The sequence below is a fragment of the Mytilus edulis genome, chromosome 6 (genome assembly GCF_963676685.1).
Source record: "Mytilus edulis chromosome 6, xbMytEdul2.2, whole genome shotgun sequence".
NCBI classification, from domain to species: domain Eukaryota; kingdom Metazoa; phylum Mollusca; class Bivalvia; order Mytilida; family Mytilidae; genus Mytilus; species Mytilus edulis.
Window position 1 is genome coordinate 15646441 of NC_092349.1, and position 10476 is coordinate 15656916.

A 10476-nucleotide genomic window follows, 5' to 3' on the forward strand; every position below is an offset into this window, starting at 1 on the left:
ATAAAACACCCTTAAAAATGCAAAATTTTCTTACATCCTTTAGTTATAACAAAACCAAACCAGTAATGGAGAAGTTTTTTTTTATATAATCTATCAGATTTGTGAAATAGGAGACTGTTTACATAATTTAGATATTCTTTGAATTATTTAATTTCAGACCATAACAGAGATAACAACATGTGTTTTTGGGAGGTTGACCATTTAAATTATAATATTTTATTAGAAGAAATATTAAGGGGGTAGACCTTGGTCCAGGGAGATAACTCTTAAATTCAGTTATGCGTTTGTAATAGTCAAGTTTTATTAATGTATTTTAAGCATTTACCTGAAACAGATTATATAATCTATGTATCCTAGAAGCTTAGAACGTATTTATATATTTATATACGTACTGATGATTTTCAGAGTTATTTCCCTTAACCTAGGTCTACCACCTTAAAATGACTGTTTAATTGGTTGCAGCTGGTGCATTATATACTCTAGTTAATACTGTGACTTTAAATTTTACAAAAAAGGTGCCTGAATAAAAAAACTAATTACTGGTAAAGTGTGGGACAAGGGAATTACACGTTTCAGATAGTGTCTCATAAATATTCATTGCCTCTTTCTTGCTTGCATCGTTATGAGACAAACACTTATTTCATCAATCCAAGCTTCGCTCTGTTATGTATTGCAGTCAACCTGTACTGTACTTTAAGCATTAGACTTACTATCTGCTAAAAGTTCTCGGTACAATTATTGACTAGTCATTTCTGTGTTGTCGTGTGTAAAAGGTGTTTTCAGCTGTTGGTTTCTCCATACCTCTAAGTGATTCAGTTTCTGCCTTCCAATGTTCTTGTCTTGGTGTACTAAATTCCTGCCATTTCACTGATATTCGATACATTTCTCAATATAACATCTTAAATTGCAATATATTGCAACTTAAGAAACAAGTAAGGCACTGGTTTACATCTTACAGCAGATGAATGTCAAATCACAGCTTTTGTGTGACACAAGAGAACAAATATTGCAGCTTTATATGACAGCTTTGTCTTTGTATATGAAATGAAAAGATAGGCAAAATCAAAAGGAACGAACTGGAACTAGAACAGTGACTAAACGACATTACACTTTGATAAAATGATTAAATGCAGGTCAATTTTCAATAATGAATATTAACTATTTTTTCAAGGTGGCCATTTTTAAAATAGCTGCCATTTTGAATTTCAAAGATGGATCAACACAAAATCTTGCTTAGTACATCAAATTATTCAAATATGTTGAGTTTTGTGCATCCAGCATCAAATCCACAATTGTTTGTACAATACTGGAAACTATTTTAGAATGTATGACGTATGTATGTTTGAAATAATAAGCCCAAAGTCATACTGCTGCAAAAAACTGCTGCGACTTGAGTTAAAAATCAACAGATTCAGTGCCAGAGTAATATTTAATGGTTTACAAGTGATTGCAAATAAATGTTTATTTAATCAATTACAGCCTGGTGCCGTGCGAAAAAAATGTCACCTTGACATAATAGATCATTTTTATACCCTTAAAAAATGAAAAATTATGGATGTCAACTGTGAACACTGGAAACGTGATCTAAATATGTTTAATTCAATTGTTTATGTAGATTAACTATTTTTACTAAATATCATAAATGAATATGCATAAGTATTTATTTTATGTGTTACCTAAGTATATACATTGCATGCGAGTTATTGTAAATTTGAAGCAGGGAAAAAATATAGCTTTTATAAATATATGTAGTTTGTCGTTTTTCGCTCACCGTCTGTTCTTTTTTGCCGGACTTGTGCGTTTTACTTTCTATCTTTATTTTTATTGTCTACAGTACATGATATATAAGGCATGGAGATGTATATATATAAAACGTCTGAATAGTAGTCAAAGATTTTCCCCACTAGGGCGCTGGATCGTTACGAGTAACGATACGTGTACACAATAAACAAATTATATATACACGGCCGACACTCGGCTAACCGAGAGATAGGTCGGTTAATCTATATTGAGTATGCGGCTATATCGGCGGTGGGTCTGTTAATCGGGTTGGCTAATGTCTGTTAATCAGGTGTTATCGTGAAAATCAGTGCAAGGTCACTATGTTTCATTGTATAACTTTTTAATTATATTTATATCATAAAAACTATTCATGTCTGACAAAATGATTTGGAGTACTGAATCCAGTGGTGTAATTATTTTTTTTCTAGCTTCAATAAACGATCTATAAAATGAAAAGGCGAGTTACTCATCAGTAAATTTATACACATTTTACACACACAAAATGTACACAAAAATGACAAGTTGGTTGAGTTTACTTGTATGCAATCTTTTGAACATCGAAAAAAGACAGGCATTATGTTTGTTTACCATATTAACATCAATAAGTGAAAAATCTACAGGAAAAACTGTATTTTGGTGACATAAATCAATTTTTGATAAAAATATGGTCTGTTAATGGGTCGGATGTATAAAACCCGGTCTGTTAATTGGTCTGTTAAGAGTTATGAATGACATTACAAGTATAATTTAATTGCTATATGGGGTGTTATCTGTATAAAGAGATAGGCTCAAGATTAGTAGCTAGAATATATGGAAACAAAACATGAACAATGAAACATAAGTTTATATGTTGCCATTGATGCATCTGATATTACATGCACTGTATCATCACATTAAGTTTCCAAACGTTTTCATACAGTACTGATAAATCGATTGGTAGTTACTTTGTAGTGATCGTACATCGCTGAAAACTCAAATTAAACGTTTAATATTATAAGACCATGTGTAACATATGCATAATTTAGTTTTCACTTTTGATTTTTTTTTATCAAATGAACTTAAATATGTTTATAATGCAAACAAACACCACCTTGAAGGTCACTCGATAGAAAAACAAGCACGTTTGCGAACTGCGAATCGGCTAAATGACTTACGATATCATAGGAATACATCATTACTCGAAAAATAAAATTAATATTATGCATTTATTGTGATTTACGAGATTTACAGGAATATAAAATTCTCTTTTTGTTACACATTAAATCAGTACCCAACACAAATATAAAAAAAACTTACTAATGTCAATTTCTTGTTAAGAACCACGGTTTAAAGCTTGGTACAGACATTTCCTTATGCGGCAGAAAATGAGAATGATGACTCGGTACAAAGGAAAATACATACCGGAAATAAACTCCTCATAAATACCAGGATTGAAATTTTGATATTTATACGCCTTATATTTACGGCAGACACGCGTTTCGTCTACGAAAAACTCATCAGTGACGCTCGAAAAAAATGTTTAAAAGGCCAAAAACGAAGCTGAAAAGCATTGAAGAAATACAACTAATACTGGCGTCACACATCAGCGTATAGCTCCGGCGTGTTAAAAATCATTTACGCTGCCAATATGCTGGTAATTTTGGATGCATTTAACCTGTCAATCATATTTGTAACGTGTGCAAAACGAGCTTTAAGCGTGTATTGGGCGTACTAGAAGCGTACCTAAGGCTAAGCGTTTATCCGGCGTTCAAGAAACGTATGTTGGTGTATGTTGTATGTTTTTTATGCTGCATACAAATTTACTCGGATTGTAGCGTTCATCAAGCATATTTACTTTCCTTCAGTGGCTAGAGGTATAGGGGGAGGGTTGATGTCTCATAAACATGTTTATCCCCTCCGCAATTTTGCGCCTGTCCCAAGTCAGGAGCCTGTGACCTTAGTTAGTCTTATATATGATTTTTAATTTTAGTTTCTTGTGTATAATTCGGAGTTTATTATGACGCCCATTATCACTGTACTAGTATACATATTTTGTAAGGGGCCAGTTGAAGGACGCCTACGGATGTGGGAGTTTCTCTCTACATTGAAGACCCATTGGTGGCCTTTGTCTGTTGCCTGCTCTATGGTCGGGTTGTTGTCGCTTTGACACATTCCCCATTTCTTTTCTCAATGTTACCTTTGTATTTCGAAGTACTTCAAACTTATGCAACCCGCTTTGAACGATTGCTTAAGCGTTCCTATGGCGTGCAACTAACGTATACCGACTTTGTCAATTTTCTCTGTACGATTGGTGCCGGTCTATACGCCAATGTGTGACGCTGGTATAAGGTAATCTATTCCTGAGGTAGAAAAGCCTTAGTATTTCAAAGAAAACGCATTGAATTTAACCAGCTGCATTGCAACACATGACAGATTAATAGATGTTACAGACTTTGAACAGACCAAAAAATACGGCTGATTGATAACTTGGCGTAAATAATAAATTCATGCGAATTCGAGCGGCCAATCAGTCCATATAACGCTATATTGAAGTGACACACCCTTTTAATGAAATGCAAAGAAAAAAAAATTATATAAAAGTGCTCTTTCTATAAGAATACTGTTGCATCGTATTGTAATTTTTTCGTCACAAGTACATCTCATTTTTTCAATGTGAAAATATAAACTCAAGGTAGTAAGACTATTGTCTTGGCTAAATAACTCTTAACTGACACGATTTAAATTGTCCAACCCATTAACAGACTGTATTCCCCTAATATTCATTAAAATGTGGTATAACTCAACTTATATAACAATTATGAAATATTTATCAATGACAATTAATTTTTTAGAACCAAAGTACTATTTTGTGTCCTTTAAATCATATCTAAAAATGTTTTTTAGCCATTTATCCAAAATATTGCTATGCGTACAAGCATAAAAACACATACTTGCGCGACGCCTTTTCGTTTTACTTAAAATTGCGCAGGCTATGCATTTTTTTTACTGGTGGAAAATGTTCTATGATAGATATCATTTTGTCAGACACTTTTCTTTTTTTTATGTGATTCTCATAATATGCCAAAAATCTGTATATTTAACAGAGTTTAACATTAAATTGTGAGTTTTACTCTTAACAGACGTATAACCAACCCGATTAACAGACCCACCGCCGATATAGCCGCATACTCAATATAGATTAACCGACCTATCTCTCGGTTAGCCGAGTGTCGGCCGTGATATACGCCTTTAAAAATGTACACAACAACTCCAAATACCAAACAGGTAACTATAAAATTAATTTTATCATTTATAAATATTTCTGATAACAGATATCCTTCCTCAGTCAGATTCTGATGTTAAATGAATCATCTTTAAGTCTTCTTAGATTAAACTTTTAGTAAATTTTGAAATTTATACAATAAAAAAGTCAAACCGAACATCGGTTAAGACGCTTGCACCATTCTAAAAATGTGTTAAACATGACATAGGTTATATGGCTTATTACAACAGAGAACTCACATGTATGCTTTAAATACAAATAATAATGTGCGATTTGAACTAGCACAATTCTAAAACTTTTTCGGGAACGACAATTATGATGGTATAACATGTATACGCATGAGAACGTCTGTAAAATTACCAAATAGACAGCACTAAACGATCTAAATTTTAAAATATTTGAAATTGAGAGAGTAAAGTAGCCACAACAGAGTCCGAATATTTAAACATCGCGAACAAACGGCCGTTAAAATATAATAATAAGTTTTGACTAAGTATAACTAGAAGAACGTGGCTTGGTACTTATACATCCCTCAAAAAATTAAGCAATTTAAATTGTTATCTTCAGTCTCTGTTTCTTTTTCTTAACCTTTTTCATTTATTAAATAAATTTGTTGAAGATAACAATTTATATTGCTTAATTTTTGGGATGTATAAGTACCATGACATATACATGTAAACTTCTATGCCAATTGGTCTCTGTTGGAGAGTTGTCTTATTGCAATCATACCACATCTTCTTCTTCTTATATCTATGAGATGTCACAGTGTCTCAGTTCTTAAAATCACTATTATATACATTTGAAATCTTTCGTGGATTCCACATATCCACATGTGCTCACTACATTTACAGTTTCGCTATGTCTATAAATTCCTATATGTGTGCATGTGCTTTTAACATTTTATTGTTTAGTAAAGGTGAATGTATTGCCTCCTAGTAAAATATTCCCTTTTTCTTCATAATTTGGGTGATTAAGACCTTGTAAAATGGTATAGGCACTTATCTTTTATTCAAGACCGATTGTTGATTAATTTATTTACTTTATTTATAATGGGAAGCGAAAATTTCTGTGTTCTCACAACCTGTCTCGTTTATTGCACCATAAATATGTAACTTGCAACACTCTATATTTGCTATAGTAGTATAAGAAAAACTGAAAAAAGCGTTATGTGACTTTGTTCTTTTCCCACGAGCAGGTATAATAAAAAAATTCTAAAGCAAGGTACGGTTAGCTTATATATTAGGGTTATCCGATATTTTTGAGTATTATTTTATATTTGATACTTGATCATAGTGGAATAAAACGTTGTATTATCTTTATTGTAATCCGGAATTTACTTTTTTTGTATATCTATATACATTTCGTCAGCTTCTTAGGTGAGTTTTGTGTAGATGTTTTTAGTACTGTATGAGAATAAGAATATAAATGGTTGAAATCCTAACATCCAGTGGCAAATATTTGATGTTAATTCAGAACAAATAAAAAATTAGTATTTTATGAACTTTCTTAAAGGTAAGCCAACTAAATACAATACATCGATACATTGTACAAGTAATGTGTGCAATGAAATATAATAAGTTGGTACGCATGTAATGGATTTTAATAACTTGGTATGTATGGTGATAAAATAAAACAAACTGGTTTAAATGTCGATGAATAGTAATAATCAATAGTACGAAACTGAAATCTTTCCAGAAAGTCAAAGTTATATAAGTTCCAATGCCGTAAATTCATTGAGGCAATTGAGGCATGTACAATGAATTACATTGTGATGAAGGGCAAGGGAATGTACAAAATTGTTTTAAACACAGAGATGAGTTTGATAGCCAGAGAAATAGTCAAGGATTGTAAGGTCCTTGAAATATGAAGAGAAATTAAGTTTTATGATAAAATAACTCGATGTAAAGTTGTGAGGACACTTACATCTAAAAATAATTAATAATTAATAATAAGGTATTTGACATAAAATTGAGAATGAATCGTTTCAATATATCTTTGCAGACGACACTTAAAATGATAAAAACTGGTATCCTGACAGCTTTATATCTGGTGTTTACCTTGATGATATTAGGTACGTGTGATACATATATTAAGAACTCCTTTAACTTTGCAAAAATGGTTTGACACTGACTGACATAAAAATAAAACAAATTAAGAGCCGTGGTGTAGTGGTTATAGCATCGAACTTCACATGTATTACAAAGATTCCTGGTTCGATCAATGTTCCGGCAACAAAATGTCTGGGACTTAATTGTCTGCTCTCCTTTGACACCATTGCGAGTATGGTCTTGAGATACGACGAAAGTCCGTCAATTCGTTAAATGGCTAACCTGAGTTTAGAGAAAACACCCTTGTAGATTTCAATATTTTTTATCCCCTGATTATAGACATAACTTGTCAGTTGTGCTGCAATGACCATTAGAGGGGTTACAGATGACCAAAATGTTAAAACAAGCGTAAAAAATAAGAGATAGCTAAATTTGAATAATGAAATGGATATTTTTAATAATGGAATGAACTGCTGCGACCCTTCAACAGTTGAACCTTATACCTCATTCGAAAGCTTATCAATAGAAGAACAAAATGTATATGGTCAATAATTTCCACACCATTTGTAAGTTTATTTATAAAGGAACGAAATGGTTGTAAACAATATGTGCCGTAATGACTATTAGTGGTTATGGAGAACCTAAATGCAAAAATACGCGTGAAAATTAAGAAATAGCCAATTTTGAACATCTCTAATGGACATTACGGCCCAATCGACAAGTTATCTCTATAACCAAGGGGCGGAGAATAGCAATGGTACAGTGAAAATGGTCGTCCATACATTAAACTAAGAATTTCTGTTATTTTTTTGGGGGGAAACCCACTATTTTTTTCCTCCGAAACTGAAAAAAAATAAATAAAGATACAAATTTTAAAGAATGTTTTAATTTTTTTTTGTATTTATTTGAATTTTTGTTAGAATACACCAAAATGATAAATTCAGATATACGGGTTAAAGTACTAGTGTCACAGTCAAAAATATTTTTTCATTTTATAATTCACTCTTCATTCATTATCAGTCACTTTTCAACTTGAAGACTGAAAAACAAACTATTTCATTATTCATTATGCATCACTTAACGTTGAATAGTGAATTATGAACTATTTCATTATTAATGATTGCATTTTGAAAAAATGGGAAATGAATAATGAACGTACTTCAGCGCGGTGAATAACAAGCACCTTGAATTTCTATTAAAACCTTGCATTTATGTTAATATATATAACCTATGCACATGGCATTAACCATATTCTTTTTCTTTTTAGGGTGTGCAGCACAAAATGAAACTGTCACAGAACCAAACGCAGCAGTAACGCAGTGTATAAGCAGTGTGATTCTTTCTGCATGTGTCCTAATAGCCTATAAACTGATGTAAAACCAAACTTTGAGTAATGAAACGTCTTTTCTAAGATGACGATGCTCTATCCATATTAAGTACATTGTTTGTACATGTATCCGTGTGCATTTGAGAAATGTGTGACACTTGACAATATCAAATTGTTATGAAATGAAGATTGAACTTGTACTTGAAAATATTGATTAAAATTATGCTTCTTTCAAAAACAAATTGATAACTGCTATCTTGCCAAACCTGCATTTATTGATACCAAACAGAACATTGGAAGGATATAACTAAAAACGATGTTTTCTAAACTGTTTAGACACTTTATTATTTGATTAATCCACACACCATCGTAATGGGGTCTAACAAGGGACCTCCTCTATTGGATCCACCAATGCATTTACTTAATCATGAGATAATCTGTTGACCTTGCATGTGTCTTCTCGATAAGATTTACTTCACGATCCTATACCAGAGCTTTTATGACCCTTTCATAAAACTTGACCACCGTAAATTACTCTATCGCGATTAGTTTTGCCGATATACTCATACTGGTTAACCAAGGGTGTTTCGGTGGTCAAGCAGTCTACGTATTTCGAAAAATGCACTTACCAGGTGCACTCTACTCCAATTTAAATTGACAAGGATTGCCAGTTTTACAACCGAAGGTCAGTCGTTCTCTGCAGGCACTCAGGCTTCAATTACCAATATAAACTAACCGCCATGAAATAGCACAATAGTGTTGAATGTGGCATTAAAACAACAATCAATCATTTAATGGTATGCAGCATTGCCTATTCGATAGTTGTACTGTTCCTTCAACACCTCTTTGATCCGAAAATAAATAGTTTTGTCTCCTTAGTGAATAATGACAAATATAGTATATAGAATTGAGTCATCAATGTCAATTGTATGCATTACTATTACTATATAATACACAAATCACATGTATAACACACACGCAAGTTAGTAATTATTATTTAATCTTCCGATCGTATCAAAAGTTCACCTACTGATAAAAACTGCTAAGTTTACTCTTTAAAATTCAAAAAATAGAAAAGAATAGACAAACTATACAGAAAAGAAAAGAACAGACAAAATATACAGAAAAAAAAGATTAGACAAATTTCCTTTCTCAATTTTATATAAATTAGAAAAGAATTGACGAAAAGTGGGTGTTACAATATTAAAAGATCAAATATATACAGGGCCATAATCAGACCCTGTAACATGTTCATGTAAAATATTGTGATTTCTTTGTTAATCCAAATAACTACATATCGCCATCTAAGATTGTAATGTCGCCATCTAAGATTGTAATGTCGCCATCTAAGATTGTAATGTCGCCATTAAAGATTGTAATATCGCCATCTAAGATTGTAATATCGCCATCTAAGATTGTAATGTCGCCATCTAAGATTGTAATGTCGCCATCTAAGATTGTAATATCGCCATCTAAGATTGTAATGTCGCTTTAACCATCGGTGTATTTCTTTGCTCTTAAATCTAGAAATTTAGAGACATGCAGAATTACTATTTATCAAAATATAGAAAAACAGAAAAACAAGTGATTGAATGCATTATCGAGACCGTTTTTACAAATAAAAAATGCATAAAAGGGCATGGACCATTTGACTTTCTGGTGGTGGCGGGGGGGGGGGGGGGGGGGGGGGGGTATGGGATGGTTTTGTTTGGGAAAAAAATAATCTGGCCTCAATCTATGACAGTTTTGTTAGATTTCTTTGCCAGCTTTTCTTATTAAATTGTTCATATTGCCTTGCATCTGTGCGTCTTCCATGGCAAAATTATGACGATATTGACTTTAGCAAAGAATTCTGCTCACACCGGTTCTAGTGACTGTCTTGAAACTTTCATTTATACGAGAGTGATTTCTCTTTGTCTCTTTCAAATTTATTATGTATAATTATGTTTTAATTTTGTGTCAGGATCTTGTTCACATATCCCTTTCTACTCATAATGGATATATATGTATTACATGTACTTGTCTTATTAAGATAAATGGTTTGTTACACATTGAGC

General features: G+C 32.3%; 1 long non-coding RNA gene across 1 annotated transcript; it reads left to right on the forward strand.

Moving 5' to 3' along the window:
* Positions 1 to 6322: 6322 nt before the first annotated feature.
* Positions 6323 to 8661, forward strand: LOC139527222 (uncharacterized). The gene is made up of 3 exons (XR_011665302.1): positions 6323 to 6420; positions 7046 to 7115; positions 8360 to 8661. It is a non-coding gene; the product is annotated as an uncharacterized lncRNA (long non-coding RNA).
* The last annotated feature ends 1815 nt before the right edge of the window (positions 8662 to 10476 follow it).